Here is a 20,596-nt window from a genome sequence, read left to right as displayed (position 1 = left end):
GTTCGGTTTCCTTCTTCAAAGGACAAGGCTATTCTGGGTGGAGAGCAAAGATGATGCTAATTCTTGAAGGTGACGAATTATTTGATAGTTGACATTCGATAGCTCTCGTCGTGCTCTCGAATCCTGTCAAAACCGCTTGTCAATCGGAGTTCTAGATCAAAAGTAATGAGAGTTCAGGATTCAAGACAGCAATTCTGCTCGAATCTGCGATTTTCTATTTAAAGTTGTAATTCTAATTACAGTTCGTTAATCCCTAATTATAGTTTGTTAATCGCTCGTCTTCGTTAATGATGCTGATTATGACAAGCGAACATCTTGCTATTTTTAGCGATGTTTTATTATTGTTCACATTCTTTGCTCGACCGAAATAGCACTTTTCTTGTATGCGTGATCTCGCCTTGCACGTTATGCCTCTCTATTCTGGGCTTTCTTTTTAGTCCCTCAATACTTTTCGTCCTTCTTGCGTACATCTCCCTATTTTGATTGTCATGCGTCTCAACTACACTCGTCTTGATCATGGTTTGCAGATTCTGCGATCTCATCTTATTTGTTTTCTCTCGACATACAAGCATGGCCAATTGCATAATTGTTAACGGATATCCGTCTGGCCAACGTTCGGTTCCCTTCTTCCAAGGACAAGGCTTTCCTGGGTGAAAAGCAAAGATAATGCTAATTCTTGAAGGTGACGAATTATTTGATATTTGACATTTGATAGCTCTCGTCGTGCTCTCGAATCCTGTCAAAACCGCTTGTCAATCGGAGTTTTGGATCAAAAGTTATGAGAGTTCAGGATTCAAGACAGCAATTCTGCTCGAATCTGCGATTTTCTATTTAAAACTGTAATTCAAATTACAGTTCCTTAATCCCTAATTACAGTTTGTTAATTGCTCGTCTTCGTTAATCATGTTGATTACGACAAGCGAACATCTTGCTATTTTTAGCGATGTTTTATTATCGTTCACGTTCTTTGCTCGACCGAAATAGCACTGTTCTTATATGCGTCATGTCGCCTTGCACGTTACGCCTCTCTATTTTGGGCTTTCTTTTTAGTCACTCAATACTTTTCGTCGTTCTTACGTGCATCTACCTATTTTGATTGTCATGCGTCTCAACTACGCTCGTCTTGATCATGGTTTGCAGATTCTGCGATATCATCTTATTTGTTTTCTCTCGACATACAGGCATGGCGAATTGCGTAATTGTTAACGGATATCCGTCTGGCCAACGTTCGGTTCCCTTATTCCAAGGACAAGGCTTTCTTGGGTGGAAAGCAAAGATGATGCTAATTCTTGAAGGTGACGAATTATTTGATATTTGACATTTGATAGCTCTCGTCGTGCTCTCGAATCCTGTCAAAACCGCTTGTCAATCGGAGTTCTGGATCAAAAGTTATGACAGTTCAGGATTCAAGACAGCAATTCTGCTCGAATCTGCGATTTTCTATTTAAAACTGTAATTCTAATTACAGTTTGTTAATCCCTAATTACAGTTTGTTAATCGCTCGTCTTCGTTAATGATGTTGATTACGACAAGCGAACATCTTGCTATTTTTAGCGATGTTTTATTATGGTTCACGTTCTTTGCTCGACCGAAATAGCACTTTTCTTGTATGCGTCATCTTGCCTTGCACGTTACGCCTCTCTATTCTGGGCTTTCTTTTTAGTCACTCAATACTTTTCGTCGTTCTTACGTGCATCTCCCTATTTTGATTGTCAATCGTCTCAACTACGCTCGTCTTGATTATGGTTTGCAGATTCTGCGATCTCATCTTATTTGTTTTCTCTTGACATACATGCATGGCCAATTGCGTAATTGTTAATGGATATCGGTCTGACCAACATTCGGTTCCCTTCTTCCAAGGACAAGGCTTTCCTGGGTGGAAAGCAAAGATGATGCTAATTCTTGAAGGTGACGAATTATTTGATATCTGACATTTGATAGCTCTCGTCGTGCTCTCGAATCCTGTCAAAACCGCTTGTCAATCGGAGTTCTGGATCAAAATTTATGACATTCCAGGATTCAAGACAGCAATTCTGCTCGAATCTGCGATTTTTTATTTAAAACTGTAATTCTAATTACAGTTCGTTAATCCCTAATTATAGTTTGTTAATCGCTCGTATTCGTTAATGATGTTGATTACGACAAGCAAACATCTTGCTATTTTTAGCGATGTTTTATTATCGTTCACGTTCTTTGCTCAACCGAACTGGTTTGCAGATTCTGCGATCTCATCTTATTTGTTTTCTCTCGACATACAGGCATGGCCAATTGTGTAATTGGATCAAAAGTTATGACAATTCAGGATTCAAGACAGCAATTCTGCTCGAATCTGCGATTTTCTATTTAAAACTGTAATTCTAATTACAGTTCCTTAATCCCTAATTACAGTTTGTTAATCGCTCGTCTTCGTTAATGATGTTAATCGCTCGTCATCTCCCTATTTTTTTTGTCATGCACCCCAACCACGCTCGTCATGATCATGGTTTGCAGATTCTGCGATCTCATCTTATTTGTTTTCTCTCGACATACAGGCATGGCCAATTGCGTAATTGTTAACGGATATCCGTCTGGCTAACGTTCGGTTCCGTTCTTCCAAGGACAAGGCTTTCCTGGGTAGAAAGCAAAGATGATGCTAATTCTTGAGGGTGACGAACTTTTTCATATTTGACATTTGATAGCTCTGGTCGTGCTCTCGAATCCTGCCAAAACCGCTTCTCAATCGGAGTTCCGGATCAAAAGTTATGAGAGTTCAGGATTCAAGACAGCAATTCTGCTCGAATCTGCGATTTTCTATTTAAAACTGTAATTCTAATTATGGTTCGTTGATCCCTAATTACAGTTTGTTAATCGCTCGTCTTCGTTAATGATGTTGATTACGACAAGCGAACATCTTGCTATTTTTAGCGATCTTTTATTATCGTTCACGTTCTTTGCTCGATCGAAATAGCACTTTTCTTATATGCGTCATCTCGCCTTGCATGTTACGCCTCTCTATTTTGGGCTTTCTTTTTAGTCACTCAATACTTTTCGTCGTTCTTACGTACATCTCCCTATTTTGATTGTCATGCATCTCAACTACGCTCGTCTTGATCATGGTTTGCAAATTATGTGATCTCATCTTATTTGTTTTCTCTCGACATACAGGCATAGCCAATTGCATAATTGTTAACGGATATCCGTCTGGCCAACGTTCGGTTCCCTTCTTCCAAGGACAACGCTTTCCTGGCTGGAAAGCAAAGATGATGTTAATTCTTGAGGGTGACGAACTATTTTATATTTGACATTTGATAGCTCTCGTCGTGCTCTCGAATCTTGCCAAAACCGCTGGTCAATCCGAGTTCTGGATCAAAAGTTATGACAGTTCAGGATTCAAGATAGCAATTTTGCTCGAATCTGCGATTTTCTATTTAAAACTGTAATTCTAATTACAGTTCGTTGATCCTTAATTATTGTTTGTTAATCGCTGGTCTTCGTTAATGATGTTGATTACAACAAGCGAACATCTTGCTATTTTTAGTGATGTTTTATTATCATTCACGTTCTTTGCTCTACCGAAATAGCACTTTTCTTATATGCGTCATCTCGCCTTGCACGTTATGCCTCTCTATTTTGGGCGTTCTTTTTAGTCACTCAATACTTTTCGTCGTTCTTACGTGCATCTCCCTATTTTGATTGTCATGCTTCTCAACTACGCTCCTCTTGATCATGGTTTGCAGATTCTGGAATCTCATCTTATTTGTTTTCTCTCGACATACAGGCATGACCAATTATGTAATTGTTAACGGATATCCGTCTAGCCAACGTTCGGTTCCCTTCTTCCAAGGACAAGCGTTTCCTGGGTGGAAAGCAAAGATGATGCTGATTCTTGAGGGTGACGGACTATTTGATCAAAAGTTATGACAGTTCAGGATTCAAGACAGCAAATCTACTCGAATCTGCGGTTTTCCATTTAAAACTGTAATTCTAATTACAGTTCGTTGTTCCTTAATTACAGTTTGTTAGTCGCTCGTCTTCGTTAATGATGTTGATTATGACAAGCGAACATCTTGCTATGTTTAGCGATGTTTTATTATCGTTCACGTTCTTTGCTCGACCGAAATAGCACTGTTCTTATATGCGTCATCTCGCCTTGCACGTTACGCCTCTCTATTTTGGGCTTTCTTTTGAGTCAGTCAATACTTTTCGTTGTTCTGACGTGCATCTCCCCATTTTGATTTTCATGCGTCTCAACTACGCTCATCTTGATCATGGTTTGAAGATTTTGCGATCTCATCTTATTTTTTTTCTCTCGACATACATGCATGGCCAATTGGGTAATTGTTAATGGATATCCGTCTGGCCAATGTTCGGTTCCCTTCTTCCAAGGACAAGGCTTTCTTAGGTGGAAAGCAAAGATGATGCTAATTCTTGAGGGTGACGAACTATTTGATATTTGACATTTGATAGGTGTCATCGTGCTCTCGAATCCTGGCAAAACTGCTTCTCAATCGGAGTTCTGGATCAAAAGTTATGACAGTTCAGAATTCAAGACAGCAATTCTGCTCGAATCTGCGATTTGCTATTTAAAACTGTAATTCTAATTACAGTTCGTTGATCCCTAATTACAGTTTGTTAATCGCTTGTCTTCGTTAATGATGTTGATTACGACAAGCGAACATCTTGCTATTTTTAGCGATCTTTTATTATCGTTCACGTTCTTTGCTCGACCGAAATAGCACTTTTCTTATATGCGTCATCTCGCCTTGCATGTTACGCCTCTCTATTTTGGGCTTTCTTTTTAGTCACTCAATACTTTTCGTCGTTCTTACGTGCATCTCCGTATTTTGATTGTCATGCATCTCAACTACGCTCGTCTTGATCATGGTTTGCAGATTCTGCGATCTCATCCTATTTGTTTTCTCTCAACATACAGGCATGGCCAATTGCGTAATTGTTAACGAATATCGGTCTGACCAACATTCGGTTCCCTTCTTCCAAGGACAAGGCTTTCTTGGGTGGAAAGCAAAGATGATGCTAATTCTTGAAGGTGACGAATTATTTGATATTTGACATTTGATAGCTCTCGTCGTGCTCTCGAATCCTGTCAAAACCGCTTGTCAATCGGAGTTCTGGATCAAAATTTATGACAGTTCAGGATTCAAGACAACAATTCTGCTCGAATCTGCGATTTTTTATTTAAAACTGTAATTCTAATTACAGTTCGTTAATCCCTAATTATAGTTTGTTAATCGCTCGTATTCGTTAATGATGTTGATTACGACAAGCGAACATCTTGCTATTTTTAGCGATGTTTTATTATCGTTCACGTTCTTTGCTCGACCGAACTGGTTTGCAGATTCTGCGATCTCATCTTATTTGTTTTCTCTCGACATACAGGCATGGCCAATTGTGTAATTGGATCAAAAGTTATGACAATTCAGGATTCAAGACAGCAATTCTGCTCGAATCTGCGATTTTCTATTTAAAACTGTAATTCTAATTACAGTTCCTTAATCCCTAATTACAGTTTGTTAATCGCTCGTCTTCGTTAATGATGTTAATCGCTCGTCATCTCCCTATTTTGTTTGTCATGCACCCCAACTACGCTCGTCATGATCATGGTTTGCAGATTCTGCGATCTCATCTTATTTGTTTTCTCTCGACATACAGGCATGGCCAATTGCGTAATTGTTAACGGATATCCGTCTGGCTAACGTTCGGTTCCGTTCTTCCAAGGACAAGGCTTTCCTGGGTAGAAAGCAAAGATGATGCTAATTCTTGAGGGTGACGAACTTTTTCATATTTGACATTTGATAGCTCTGGTCGTGCTCTCGAATCCTGCCAAAACCGCTTCTCAATCGGAGTTCCGGATCAAAAGTTATGAGAGTTCAGGATTCAAGACAGCAATTCTGCTCGAATATGCGATTTTCTATTTAAAACTGTAATTCTAATTATGGTTCGTTGATCCCTAATTACAGTTTGTTAATCGCTCGTCTTCGTTAATGATGTTGATTACGACAAGCGAACATCTTGCTATTTTTAGCGATCTTTTATTATCGTTCACGTTCTTTGCTCGATCGAAATAGCACTTTTCTTATATGCGTCATCTCGCCTTGCATGTTACGCCTCTCTATTTTGGGCTTTCTTTTTAGTCACTCAATACTTTTCGTCGTTCTTACGTACATCTCCCTATTTTGATTGTCATGCATCTCAACTACGCTCGTCTTGATCATGGTTTGCAAATTATGTGATCTCATCTTATTTGTTTTCTCTCGACATACAGGCATGGCCAATTGCGTAATTGTTAACGGATATCCGTCTGGCCAACGTTCGGTTCCCTTCTTCCAAGGACAAGGCTTTCCTGGCTGGAAAGCAAAGATGATGCTAATTGTTGAGGGTGACGAACTATTTTATATTTGACATTTGATAGCTCTCGTCGTGCTCTCGAATCCTGCCAAAACCGCTGGTCAATCCGAGTTCTGGATCAAAAGTTATGACAGTTCAGGATTGAAGATAGCAATTCTGCTCGAATCTGCGATTTTCTATTTAAAACTGTAATTCTAATTACAGTTCGTTGATCCTTAATTATTGTTTGTTAATCGCTGGTCTTCGTTAATGATGTTGATTACAACAAGCGAACATCTTGCTATTTTTAGCGATGTTTTATTATCATTCACGTTCTTTGCTCTACCGAAATAGCACTTTTCTTATATGCGTCATCTCGCCTTGCACGTTATGCCTCTCTATTTTGGGCGTTCTTTTTAGTCACTCAATACTTTTCGTCGTTCTTACGTGCATCTCCCTATTTTGATTGTCATGCGTCTCAACTACGCTCGTCTTGATCATGGTTTGCAGATTCTGGAATCTCATCTTATTTGTTTTCTCTCGACATACAGGCATGACCAATTACGTAATCGTTAACGGATATCCATCTGGCCAACGTTGGTTCCCTTCTTCCAAGGACAAGCGTTTCCTGGGTGGAAAGCAAAGATGATGCTGATTCTTGAGGGTGACGGACTATTTGATCAAAAGTTATGACAGTTCAGGATTCAAGACAGCAATTCTGCTCGAATATGCGGTTTTCCATTTAAAACTGTAATTCTAGTTACAGTTCGTTGTTCCTTAATTACAGTTTGTTAGTCGCTCGTCTTCGTTAATGATGTTGATTACGACAAGCGAACATCTTGCTATGTTTAGCGATGTTTTATTATCGTTCACGTTCTTTGCTCGACCGAAATAGCACTTTTCTTATATGCGTCATCTCGCCTTGCACGTTACGCCTCTCTATTTTGGGCTTTCTTTTGAGTCAGTCAATACTTTTCGTTGTTCTGACGTGCATCTCCCCATTTTGATTTTCATGCGTCTCAACTACGCTCATCTTGATCATGGTTTGAAGATTTTGCGATCTCATCTTATTTGTTTTCTCTCGACATACATGCATGGCCAATTGGGTAATTGTTAATGGATATCCGTCTGGCCAATGTTCGGTTCCCTTCTTCCAAGGACAAGGCTTTCTTAGGTGGAAAGCAAAGATGATGCTAATTCTTGAGGGTGACGAACTATTTGATATTTGACATTTGATAGGTGTCGTCGTGCTCTCGAATCCTGGCAAAACTGCTTCTCAATCGGAGTTCTGGATCAAAAGTTATGACAGTTCAGGATTCAAGACAGCAATTCTGCTCGAATCTGCGATTTGCTATTTAAAACTGTAATTCTGATTACAGTTCGTTGATCCCTAATTACAGTTTGTTAATCGCTTGTCTTCGTTAATGATGTTGATTACGACAAGCGAACATCTTGCTATTTTTAGCGATCTTTTATTATCGTTCACGTTCTTTGCTCGACCGAAATAGCACTTTTCTTATATGCGTCATCTCGCCTTGCATGTTACGCCTCTCTATTTTGGGCTTTCTTTTTAGTCACTCAATACTTTTCGTAGTTCTTACGTGCATCTCCGTATTTTGATTGTCATGCATCTCAACTACGCTCGTCATGATCATGGTTTGCAGATTCTGCAATCTCATCTTATTTGTTTTCTCTTGATATACAGGCATGGCCAATTGCGTAATTGTTAACGGATATCCGTCTGGCCAACGTTCAGTTCCCTTCTTCCAAGGACACGGCTTTCCTGGCTGGAAAGCAAAGATGATGCTAATTCTTGAGGGTGACGAACTATTTGATATTTGACATTTGATAGCTCTCGTCGTGCTCTCGAATCCTGCCAAAACCGCTGGTCAATCGGAGTTCTGGATCAAAAGTTATGACAGTTAAGGATTCAAGATAGCAATTTTGCTCGAATCTGCGATTTTCTATTTAAAACTGTAATTCTAATTACAGTTCGTTGATCCTTAATTATTGTTTGTTAATCGCTGGTCTTCGTTAATGATGTTGATTACAACAAGCGAACATCTTGCTATTTTAAGCGATGTTTTATTATGGTTCACGTTCTTTGCTCTACCGAAATAGCACTTTTCTTATATGCGTCATCTCGCCTTGCACGTTACGCCTCTCTATTTTGGGCGTTCTTTTTAGTCACTCAATACTTTTCGTCGTTCTTACGTGCATCTCCCTATTTTGATTGTCATGCGTCTCAACTACGCTCGTCTTGATCATGGTTTGCAGATTCTGCGATCTCATCTTATTTGTTTTCTCTCGACATACAGGCATGGCCAATTGCGTAATTGTTAACGGATATCCGTCTAGCCAACGTTGGGTTCCCTTCTTCCAAGGACAAGGCTTTCCTGGGTGGAAAGCAAAGATGATGCTAATTCTTGAGGGTGACGAACTATTTGATACTTGGCATTTGATAGCTCTCGTCGTGCTCTCGAATCCTGTCAAAATCGCTTGTCAATCGGAGTAATGGATCAAAAGTTATGACAGTTCAGGATTCAAGACAGCAATTCTGCTCGAATCTGTGATTTTCTAGTTAAAACTGTAATTCTAATTAAAGTTCGTTAATCCCTAATTATAGTTTGTTAACCGCTCGTCTTCGTTAATCACAAGGAACTTTCAATCGATCCCCATATAGGAAAAAAAGAGAATTCCCCATGGAAATCCCTAGTTGAAAATACATATAAGTGGGGAAAGTAAAAACTAGGGAAAATGGGACATTTCATAGTGAGAATAAGTAGGGAATCACATAAGACCTTTCCTATGTAGGAAATATTTCCTACATAGGAAAATACAAAATTTTCTATGTAGGGAATAATTCCTATATAGGAAATATTTCATATATAGGAAAAATTTTCTAGAGGTGATTCCGTAGGTACTCTCACTAGGAAATCTCTCATTTTTCCTATTTTTTACATTCCCTACTTATATGTACTTTCAACTAGGGAATTCCATGGAAATTCTCTTTTTTCCTTATCATTTTATCTACTTTGCCCTTCCTCTTAGACATGCTAATATCAAACAAGAAAATTGCACAATAAATTTTTAACTAGAAAATTATATAGAGAATGTCATCATTTCTAAGTAAGGATCAATAACATACATCTAATGATCAAAATAGATTAAACAAATTAAGACATCAACATCTACTTCTAGCAACCAAAAGAAAAATGAAAATAATTGTAAAGGAGCATAGAACTAAAAGCTAATTAAGCAACATGTGTGTCTTGATTGTTTTATCCCTTAAATCTCCAATATGTTGCAAAGTAATAAATGTTTGTCTACCCTCTTCTCTAAATTTCAATATGTTTGCCTACCCTCTTCTCTAAATTTCAACATGGGTGGCCGATAGATATCATCATATGATGGTATGCGTATCACTCCTATTGATACTCAAGTGATCAAATATCATTAGTTAGTATAACCATTTCAAAAAATGACTCATTATCAACATAAGAAAGCTGGTAATACCTGGTTCTTGGCTTGAAGAAGTGTTAAGGCAAGCAATCTCAATGTCTTCCTTTCTTGCATTGTCTCTTGTGTCATCTTTAGTAACTTGTTTACCTATATATACATAGAGTTAACCAAAGCTCATGATAATACAAGGTTATGAAAAATTTCAATAACACAAAAGAAAGTAATTAGATATTTTGTATCAATTTGGGTCACCAAATTTGTACAAGTTTTTTATCCTTAAAGTTGATACCTGCATCTTGACTTGAAGAAACATTATTGCAAGTAACCTCCTGATCTCCCTTTCTTACATTACCTCTTTTCCCACCTTTTGTTGTTCTTTAATCTATATTTATATATATACACACAATTACTCAAAGTTTAAAAATATGAATAACTATGAACATTTTAAATTAGACAAAGATACTAATTAAAGCTAGTTAATCTCAAAATGAATCACCTAATAAAGCAAGATGTAAAATATGTACAAATTTTAATTTTCAAAGTTTAGTAGAAATAAAGACATATACCTGTATCGTGATTTGAAGAGACATTAGGGCCAATGACCTCCTTAGCTTTCATTGTTCCATTATCTCTTGTACCATCATTTGTGATTTTGTTACCTTTATGTATGCATAATAAACCAAAGTTTAGAAACATAAGAGACATTTGTAAAAAATCAAAACACGCATTTGTAAAACATCAAAACATCAAAACACGCATACCTTTTTTGCCCTGTTCTTTACACCATCTGATAGTAAATTGAGCAGGTGAAAACAAGGAATTCATTGTTCATACTTTTATGGGCTCACCACCTTCTCCTTCTGGTTTGAAGCATCTTACAGACTTCCTGTTGAACAGTGCGTGAGGGAGACGAGGAACGGAGGAAGAGAGAAGAGAAGAGAGACACGAGACACCGGAAGTGGAACCCCAGAAGTGCATCAAGTGAGCACACATTAGCTGCAACATCAGCTTCTTAGCTAGAATAGATAAAACATCAAGTAGAATAAACATAAGCTTGAACAGAAGAATCAACTGAAAATAGACAAACAACAACTGGAAACAATGAGACATCAGCTAGAACAACTCAACAACTGGAATAATAATGAAACATCAACTGGAACATTTCAAGAGCTGGAATAAGAAATATCATCCCATCAGCTCGAAACATTTCTTATAAATAAAGCATGGAATAATTTCAACGCATTAGCTGTAATATAGATGAAATGATATGAAACATAGCATGAAGAGCCAAAAATCAGCTGGAAGAAAGAAACATTTAGAATAATCAAATGATGAACAAAATACCGACAATCATCAGCAAGAGCTCATCAGTTTTCTTACTACTGCTCAGAGCCCAAGAAAACATCTTAGCAATCTGCTTCTGGGACTCTAGGAACATCTTTGTACGCCTGGCCTCCAGATCATCACGAAATCGCTCAAACTCTCTGCATCTGCAGTTTCATCTCTTCTAATCTGAGAAAGCGCTCCCCCAAAGTGCGGATCACAGAGACCAATTCGGAGAACGGAGTGCTGTCAACTAGGGGTTGTTGATGTCGCAAGCTGGACTTTGAAGAAGTCCTATGGTTGAGGAATCTATCCATCTTGAAAGCCTTCGCAGCCTCATAGTCTATATTGCGGCTGCGCTTCTTGTGGAGAGATGTGTAAGAAGTATCATGGTCATCCAGAGACTGGTTGCGATACCAGCATTATCACTTATGGGACCATATGCATCTATGGCTAGACAAGTGGCAATGGTACAAAACATTCCAAGAGCTGCAACTTTGATCCTGTACATGGCTGCTAGGGTATGGCTGACATAGATGGCAACAGCAATAGAAAATATTGGAACGATTACAAACTTGTAGCCAAGTGCCAAACCAAAGATGACATTGGTAACAGCTCCTGTCCTGCAAGAATCAGCAACATCATGGACTGGTCTCTATATATTGCTGGTGAAATACTCTGTAACGTAGCCAATTACCAACCCTGCCCAAAGCCCTACTCCAACGCAAAAAATAGTTTCCGGTATTGAACCATCTTTGCACCACCGTTACGATCATACATATAAAACGTGGATGGTAGTGCCACCCAACAAACAAAAGCTGCATCGAATGTCATTAAGATGGTGGATATCAGCAACTGTCTCTTCAGTGTAGATTCAATATCCCTTAGATTTGAGATCTCGAACACATCAGGTTGCGAACAAGGTTGTGATGAGGCACACCACAATGCCCATAGAGCTAATGAGTAGAGGGAAGCACATAGCAGTGAAGTCATGATTTGTGCCAAATGATGACATGGAAGCCACAACAATAGCTGCGCAAGAAGCTTCAGCAAAGGAGCCAAACAAATCCAAACCCATTCCAGCAATATGTCCCACATTATCACCCACATTGTCAGCAATGATCGCTAGATTTTGTGGATCGTCCTCTGGGATATTCCTTTCTACTTTTCCAACAAGGTCTGCTCCAACATCCGCAGTTTTGGTATAGATTCCACCTCCAACCCTTTCAAATAGAGCCACGGATGAGCATCCAAGTCCATAGCCAGTGATGGCCTGAAAAAGGCCCTCCCAATCATCCTTGTAATAAAGCTGAAATAGTTTTATAGTGATGTATAAAACTATGAGGCCATTAGCGGCAAGTAAGAAACCCATCACTGAACCTGATTGGAAGGCAATTTTGAATACTTTGCGTATCCCTTTTCTGGCTTCCAAAGTTGTGCGAGCATTCGTATATGTTGCGATCATCATGCCCAAAAATCTCGACACTATGGACGTCAAAGCTCCCAATATAAATGCAACTGTAGTGAAAATCATTGTAAAGAGAGCTGGGGCACATTTCTACTTTGGATCATATCTGCAAGGCTGGGGCTTAGTACTGAATCTCTTCACGGATCCCAAGAACGAGAAAATGACAGCAGCAAATATGCCCATGAAATAAACCAAATACTTGTACTCTGTTAGCAAAAACGATGTGGCTCCTATGGATATGGCTTGCTGAATTTCAGCGCATTTCCTAATAGCTGCTGCATCTGATTCCTCATCCAATCTATCCTCCTCATCACAGTCTGATGATCCATTGACGATGTTGTGACTGTGGGTCCACTGCACTTGTCCAATTCACAAGTGCATCTCCATTCTGAAGTTTCAAGCACCCACGATTCGCTGTGCCTCCCCATATTATTCCCACAGGCCTAGGCTTTTTCTTGCCTTCCTCAAGCATCAGTACCAGGCTGCCACTGTCTCCCTACATGTCAAAAGCCTGCTGGTTTTCGCCCATAATCAGGAAAACAGTGAAAAAGTAATTGCCCTTCTCGTCATCGTACTCAAAGGCATATGCCATGATGCTTCCTTCTGTTAGCCCTGAGCTTCTGCCAACTTTTATTACCCTTCTCCCCACGATGTTGTTGACTCTTACTTGCAAGTCAATAGTTATAACATCTCCCATCTCACCTACCCCTTTGATAGTAGTTGTGACTTTGGAGACATCAAAATTGTCCCCGAATGGAATGAAAGCACCATCAGATCGCACAAATGTCTCTGCCCCATGAGCAAACATCATCAAGTATCAATATTGTCATATCAAGAAACGGAAACCAGAATTCTTCTTTCAACTCACAGAGAAGTTTATAAAATGGACAATAAAGAATGCCTTAACAGCAGACAGCTCAAAAACAAGTAGCAAAGAGGGAAACCTGGATTCACACTTGTAAAAATGCCATACCACCGCTCATCTGTAATAAAAGACGTTGCCCTTTCCATTGCACCCAAATAAACACCAGGTCCAACATTTGGAGGCAGTGGATGGAACATCTTATGGTTGGGGTAGTCCAAATCAACCGCAACATGTCAATTTGTCAGAAACCCAACCTGACGAGTCCCTGTCCTACTCTGTACTATGGCTCCAAGTGTACCAAATGTCTCCTGATCTGCAACCTGTGAAATTCACCAGAGAGAGAAACGTATCAGAATTGTCAAACTAGTAATGATGCAACAATTATTTACATATATTGCAACTAAAAATCTGCCAATCTTCACCTCTACAGTGTAAAAAACACCATCAGTTGTTTAATTGATATATGATGAAGCATGTACACACTCTCAACATTTCTCAAAGTTTATGGAAAGGAGGGGAAAAATGTGCGGAAAACATCTAATGACACCAAAAACACAGAAAAACATGAGATGGTCATTTCTATTTTCTATACACAAATATGGACATCATCATGCTGCAATTGAGTATATCGGTAAACAAAATAATGATAGATTCGAGAGTGATGCCCCTCGAATGTCAATGTAGAAATATCAATCTGCCACTAAATTGTACACTATCATAATGCATCAAATGCCCTCATTTGATATGCTAGTTTATACAACTCAATTAAATAAAAAATACTAAACAGTTTGTTAGATCAATATAAGACATCAATCTTGATTACATAAAAGGGCCTACAGTTGATCCGAAAATTGAACTAAGACCACAAGCATGACATCAAAAGAGTAGACACATCCAGATTATGACCATGCTCTAAGGCTATGCAACTGATCCTTGAGACAATTTAGAAACTTGGTTGTAAGATGAACACCTCCAAAACAAACGTAAAATTATAGAATGACTAAATTTCAAGACGAGCAGTTTGTATTCAAACTTTGAAGTTATTCACTGGCTTTTTACTTGAGATCCTGGACCGATGGATGGGTCATTGCCCCTTAAACCTTCAGCCAGCTCTGTGTATACCTCTTGCTTAGGGGTTGCGGCTAGAATACCAAAATAAGAGAACTCTACCACATCAACATCACACTATATGCCTCCAGCTGGTCCCTGAAATCATCCAAATGGGTATAACTATAATATTTATGTGTCAGCTTGCCAACTTAGATAATGATTCAGCACTTTTACAGAACTGGACTTTTCTCCTGCACATTACTCATGGAAAACCAGGCAAGGAAACTTCTCTAAAAAAGGGACCATGAAGTTAAGCAAGAAGTCCACTACATTGATTTTACCTGTGGATCTTTAGTTGACATCATAACGCTTCTCATGTACAGGCAATCTAGGTAGTTATTGCTTAAACTTGATCACAAAATTAGAGGCCATAAAACTACATGCCATGGGTTTTAGAGACAACTTCCTTCACCTCAAGATAAGTTGGAAGCCACAAACACAATGATTGCAGGAGTACTTGTTAAATGCCCCTGCCTTCTGCGGAATCCCACTGCTGTTCCAAGGCTGACTCTCTGGAGCATCATACTTCTACCCTGGTAAACTATACACCTTTCTCTCTTTTTTTTTTAGTTCCTCCATGGAGCCTTTATTATTCTTTGAAACATCCTTTGATGATGATGCTTTGCTTATTGAAACAGAAACCTGCATATACAGCAAATATCAGCACATAGTGAACGCTAGATGAGAAAACCTCACACCATATTAGTCCTTGAAATATTAGCACACATTTTGAACTGAGGTATCACTAGGCCAAGATGTGGCTAGCATATAGTGCCACAAAGACTCTAGCAATGCACTAACCCTCCGTTAATGAATTGAGTTGGCCAAATTTGAGCTAGCTCTGATTGAGGTGCATCATAGGTACCTGTGGACTACTTGTTGGTGCATCTATAATTAGACTACCATTGTCCAATTTATGGAGGAAGTATACATGCTGTAGGGGCTTCTAGGCAATAGAAGCACAACACCCCAAATGTTCATCAAATCTCTCTCTCTCTCTCTCTCTCTCTCTCTCTCTCTCTCTTCCATTGGCTTGACCACCACAGTGGACCTCACTGCAATACTAAGACTCAACTGCCCTCCTCCAACAGACCTCAGGTCCACTTTATCTATGTCAGGTGGAGGCAGAAGCTCAAAGGCCTGCACCATCTTGCCCAACACTAGTGCTAGTATTGGCAAAGCTATAATACTCCTTAGACAGCTCCTCCTGCTTGAGCCAAATGGGATTAACCTGAAGTCAGTCCCATTGAGCTCTATCTTCCACTCCAAAAACCACTCCAGCATGAACTTCTCTAGCTTGTCCCAATACCTGAGATCATTTGCTATGCCCCATGCATTTACTAAAACTATGGTGTTTGCTGGAATGTCATAGCCTCATAGCTTGGCTGCTTGGAGGTTCATATGGGGTACCAACAAGGGAATGAGCATGTGTGTTTGGAGGATTTCCTTCACTGTGGCCTGATACAAACAACACCAATGCTGGGTACCGATTTTTCTTCATCTTCATTGACTTGAAGAGAATTTTGCACACATGAAGTGCTACAGTTCCAAATAATCTTTTGCACACATCTTGCATTTCATCCACATATACATGCAGAATATTTTCAAGGGTCCAAAAATTATGCACAAATCTGGGAAGCCTGCCTTCAAGTAGGGTAGATTTGGGACATCAGGCTCAGTTATTGGTACACCTTTTCCTAACACTGTATTCAATTCATCCCTTATCTTCTTTTGGATGTATGGATTGTTCACTAGCTCTGCAACGCCCCATTTTGATGATCACAATGTGGTATCAATTGTTGCACATGAAAATAAGTCCAAACAATCATATAAGAACAGAATTTATGAATGTTTGACAAGGTGAAGAATCTAAGCACTTTATAGAATCAATTTTCCCTAAAGTGATTCCTTGTAGCACCTGCAAGTGTATAATACTGAGTAGAGTGTCATCCATTATTAGACATTTTTCTTCCACCATGAATGAGGAGAACTCCCTATCTATATACAGATCAGGTTTGTAAAGGCCCCCACAAGTAGTGAAGATTGTTCAATGCTCCAAGTGAAAAGACTAAATTTGCTACAGCAAGATACATACGAATAGCCTACCTGCAACATTCATGTTTTGATGAATAAGATACAGCACACTGTTTTCACTGATCTCTCCTTTGAGGAAGGCGTCCAGAAAGAAGTCCACTCTAATCTTCTCCCCCTTCTACTTGCAAAGCCAATTAAAAGAATACATAAGAAATTACAAGTCTTGCAGAATGGTAGGAATTGCACCCATACAACATTGGAACCTGTTTGTAGATTAAAGCATTGCACTGTGGGTCTCAAAATCCTCAATACATAGCATTTAGGTTAAGTAGTGTTTCCTTCGGTATAGTACAATAGATGGTCGGAATCTACAGACAAAGCAGCAAATGATGAGTAAGTCTTACTTCTTGCGCTTGTTAAGAAACGTGTCCTGGAGGAATGCGAGCCTGCGCTGGTTGGCGTCCGAGACCTGCTTGAGGTACCCGCAGATGAGGGGCTTGAAGGAAGGCACAGAGTCACCATAGTTAATACTTGAAGCTCTACACGAGAAGGCCAATATTGTCTCTGTTAAGGGTCATGAGCTGCACATAGAGGAGGTCATCAAACCCTTTGAACCTTGTGTTGAACATCATCCTGTAGACAATGTTGTACATCATGAGCTGCAGGACGGTCGCGGATGACAATACCTGTGGCGAGCACATGCCCATGAGCTGCAAACGGTCGCGGATGACAATACCTGTGGCGAGCACATTGGGTATGTCCCTGATCTCTTTGACAGCAAGGTCTATCTCTTGGACTACTTGTTGGGCTACTTGTTGGTGGCATCTAATTTTGACAATGGTGTTTTCTATCTTTCACATTGACATAGTTTAACATTATACCTCACAATGTTGCTAACCAATCTACATGGTCTGGCTTGGCATTGTTTCCTATAAGGATTAACACAAAATGCACCCCCAAAAGCATTAACACAACACTTATCTTTTTGCTCACGTAGGACCTTTAAATGAGCAACAAACTCCCAAGTATATGGATTTATCTTGTTCTCTCTCCACCTTGGTAATGCTTGTCCTGTAAACCACCTTTTATTAGAATCACTTTAGGTCCCCTTCTTATGATCATGCATTTTTTTGTGGGTAATATTTTGGGACACCTACATATTACAATGATGGGATTATGTCCAATAAACCATGATGTTATTTATTTGGACAATGTAGTTCCTCTCATCTTCCAAAAGAGACACTTTAGGCACCCTTCTTATCATCATGCATTGTTTTTTTTGGGTGACATCTTTTGGGACACCTACATATTTTAATTATGGCATGATGTAAAATAAGCTATGATATTACTTATTTGGGCAATGGAGTGAAAGCTATCTAAGAAATCTCACCAAAATATTTCCCTTAGAACAAGCATTACCTATATTAGTTCCATTTTCCTTCCACACTATCTAATAGAATGAGTTCTAACTTGCTTAAATCCACTTTTTTTGCACTAACAGGTTCAAACTTTGACCTTTTAGGATCATCATGGATTCTATCCTTGAAACATACAGCTATTGTCACATGATTGGTTTCTACTTGCAAATTATTGCAAGTAAATTGCGTGTGTTATAGAATATGAAGGACAACTAGATAGGCTATGGATATAGGCACCAATGTATTTTCTATAACCATTTTTCAATCTATTTCCCATTTTTATTTCTTTATAAGACAAACTTCCATGTGCACTCTTACCATGTCATTGGCACTCTATGTTTGTTCTAAACTACTTGGGACTGGGGGAAACCCTAGAACAGGTGCTTGGTACATTCCTTGTTATTCCTACACGATACACACCACGAAGGTACCTTAACTATCTTGGAGATCCTAGCTCTAATAAGTAGCCTATTGATTGTCATGTGTCACTACGGGTCTTTAATATCCCTTTCTTTCTTGCACACCCAAAGTGGGTTGCCTATGGGGGATGTTATAAGCTTAGTTAGCTGCACCACTTTGGGGGTTGGTCAAGTTGACCATTGGGTTTTGTGTCCGGATGTGACCTTACAAAGCCAATGACTCTCTCTCTATAAGGCCAATTGATGAGCAATTGATCACATGTAGTTCTTTCTAGGTTCCTCCATCCCTAAGATCCATCTAAGTCTTCAAGCCCTTGATATGGATTGCCTTGGATAGCCTTAGGTTTTTTGTGATTGGGGGGAAGCTCCCCTCTTGCAGGATCACATTCTTGGGTTGTGGTAAATTGTGTGATTTTAATTGGCAGTCTATTGCCAAGAATATCAAACCATTTGGATTGTGGCCAATGGCGCCTCGTAGTAGTCTGAGAGGAATCAATCCAATCCCTTAAAAGGTGTACCGATAGTTGATCAGAAAGAACCTTCTTAAGTAGACCAAAGAGCAATCTATTGGCCTTGTTTGGGAGGGACTCTAATCCAAAGCCCCCATACTCCTTATCAATTTTCAGGGTATCCCAAGAGATTTGGGCCACCATTTCCATCATGTCTCTTCCATATAAACTATTTGAACATTGTTTCTACTTGCTCTACAATGTTATACTGATTGGAAGGAGAGCCCATATATATGCAACAGTAGTGCTGATCATAAAATGCAACAGTAGTGCATCGAAGAAGCTTACAAGTATTTCAGGATATCCCCAAATGTGAGTTGACCAAGGGCTTGCCAGACATCAGAGTGTCCTGGCCTCTTGTTGCGCCTGGGGATGTTCTTTTAGATGGCCCTTGTGCTTGGGCGCTCAACTATTGTCCTTGCACTTCCAGACTATGCTGTGCCAACCCACCAACTCAGCACCCATACAAACTATAGCAATCCAACAATCCTGAACAATCAACCCATCTAGGTACTCCATTATGCCAAACAAGAGTACACCCAAGTCCATAGTATGCAAATTCTCCTATGACCAAAGGAGATTAAAAATGGAAGTAAAATGTATCCCATGTCATGATATGATGCTGCCCACTAGATGCCTACCTTCTCCATCGAGTTCACACTAAAAGCACACTTATATTAACATAGCTCAATAAGCAGAACTGTTTTTGCAAGAACATAGGTCCAATATGAGTCCAGAGTGAAAAATTCAAAACAAACTGCGTGCAAAAAAACCATCATTTCAGCTACCTTACTAAATAATCTACAAGAATCATTAAAGAATGATATACAGTACCAATGCCCAACCAACTTAAACCTACAACAATCTAACTGCATCTAACTGAATCCTCTCAATCATGTAGCTTACTAAAATCTGCTGTTGTGGCTCCTGCCTCTACTGGGACTGGCCCTGTTGTAGCCCAAAACGCCTAAATCGACTTAAAAACTGAAGTGTCCAATGTGACTACCACTTCAGGTTCCAGACTAAATAATCTAAGAGATTTAATAACAGGATGGAACTCATGGCATCTCCCATCATGGCAGGTTCACCTTATACCCTGGATTGAATACAAATGACTTTTTTAATTAAAAATGCTCAATTATTTGTTCATTCAAAGAAAATTTCTCATGCTTTGGGAGGATTCCTTGCTAACCATGCCTAGTACTAGAACAATGTTGATAATAAGTCTTCCTTTTTTGGGACTTCATGCCACATTTACAATAAAATAGGGTGTAGTCTAGCAATATAATTTAGTCCTTTGGATCCTTTTAAAGAAAATGATGTAGCAATATAATTAGCCATTTGGATCCTTTTAAAGGAAATGATGTGCTATTTATTACAATGACATAAAGATAACTTGAATTTCAAATATAGAAATAGCATGTACTTGGTATCTCAACTTGTTGTCTTCTTGCAAAGAGCTAACATCTCATCTAATAAATACTTCATCTAGTAGGGTTACAAGTTTAAAATTCAAAGGAATTGAGAAGAGGGATTGTAGAAGCAAGTTTTGTCAATATATGACATTTTGTATATGTTTGAGGACCTCATTATTAGTGTCATCTACTAAAATCTCCACCAATTGCAATGCTAGATCATCTACAATATAACTAATTGATTTATTT

The 20,596-nt window shown here is 39.1% G+C and overlaps 2 long non-coding RNA genes and 1 pseudogene across 2 annotated transcripts; all 3 read right to left on the bottom strand.

Moving 5' to 3' along the window:
• Positions 1-9,330: 9,330 nt before the first annotated feature.
• On the bottom strand, positions 9,331-10,175 carry LOC148024236 (uncharacterized). Its single transcript, XR_015693239.1, has 3 exons — positions 10,076-10,175; positions 9,841-9,933; positions 9,331-9,752 (listed from the first exon to the last, which is right to left on the bottom strand). It is a non-coding gene; the product is annotated as an uncharacterized LOC148024236 (long non-coding RNA).
• A 176-nt stretch (positions 10,176-10,351) lies between these two features.
• Positions 10,352-14,644, bottom strand: LOC148024235 (uncharacterized). The gene is made up of 4 exons (XR_015693238.1): positions 14,502-14,644; positions 13,522-13,755; positions 10,548-10,672; positions 10,352-10,445 (listed from the first exon to the last, which is right to left on the bottom strand). It is a non-coding gene; the product is annotated as an uncharacterized LOC148024235 (long non-coding RNA).
• A 534-nt stretch (positions 14,645-15,178) lies between these two features.
• On the bottom strand, positions 15,179-19,085 carry LOC148024234 (trans-cinnamate 4-monooxygenase-like; annotated as a pseudogene).
• Positions 19,086-20,596: the final 1,511 nt, after the last annotated feature.

This window comes from Lygodium microphyllum, chromosome 15, assembly GCF_053477565.2.
Source record: "Lygodium microphyllum isolate KBCC chromosome 15, Lygodium_microphyllum_v1.1.10, whole genome shotgun sequence".
Lineage (NCBI taxonomy): Eukaryota > Viridiplantae > Streptophyta > Polypodiopsida > Schizaeales > Lygodiaceae > Lygodium > Lygodium microphyllum.
The sequence above is the reverse complement of the archived record's forward strand: the minus strand, read 5'-3'. Positions and strand labels throughout refer to the sequence as shown.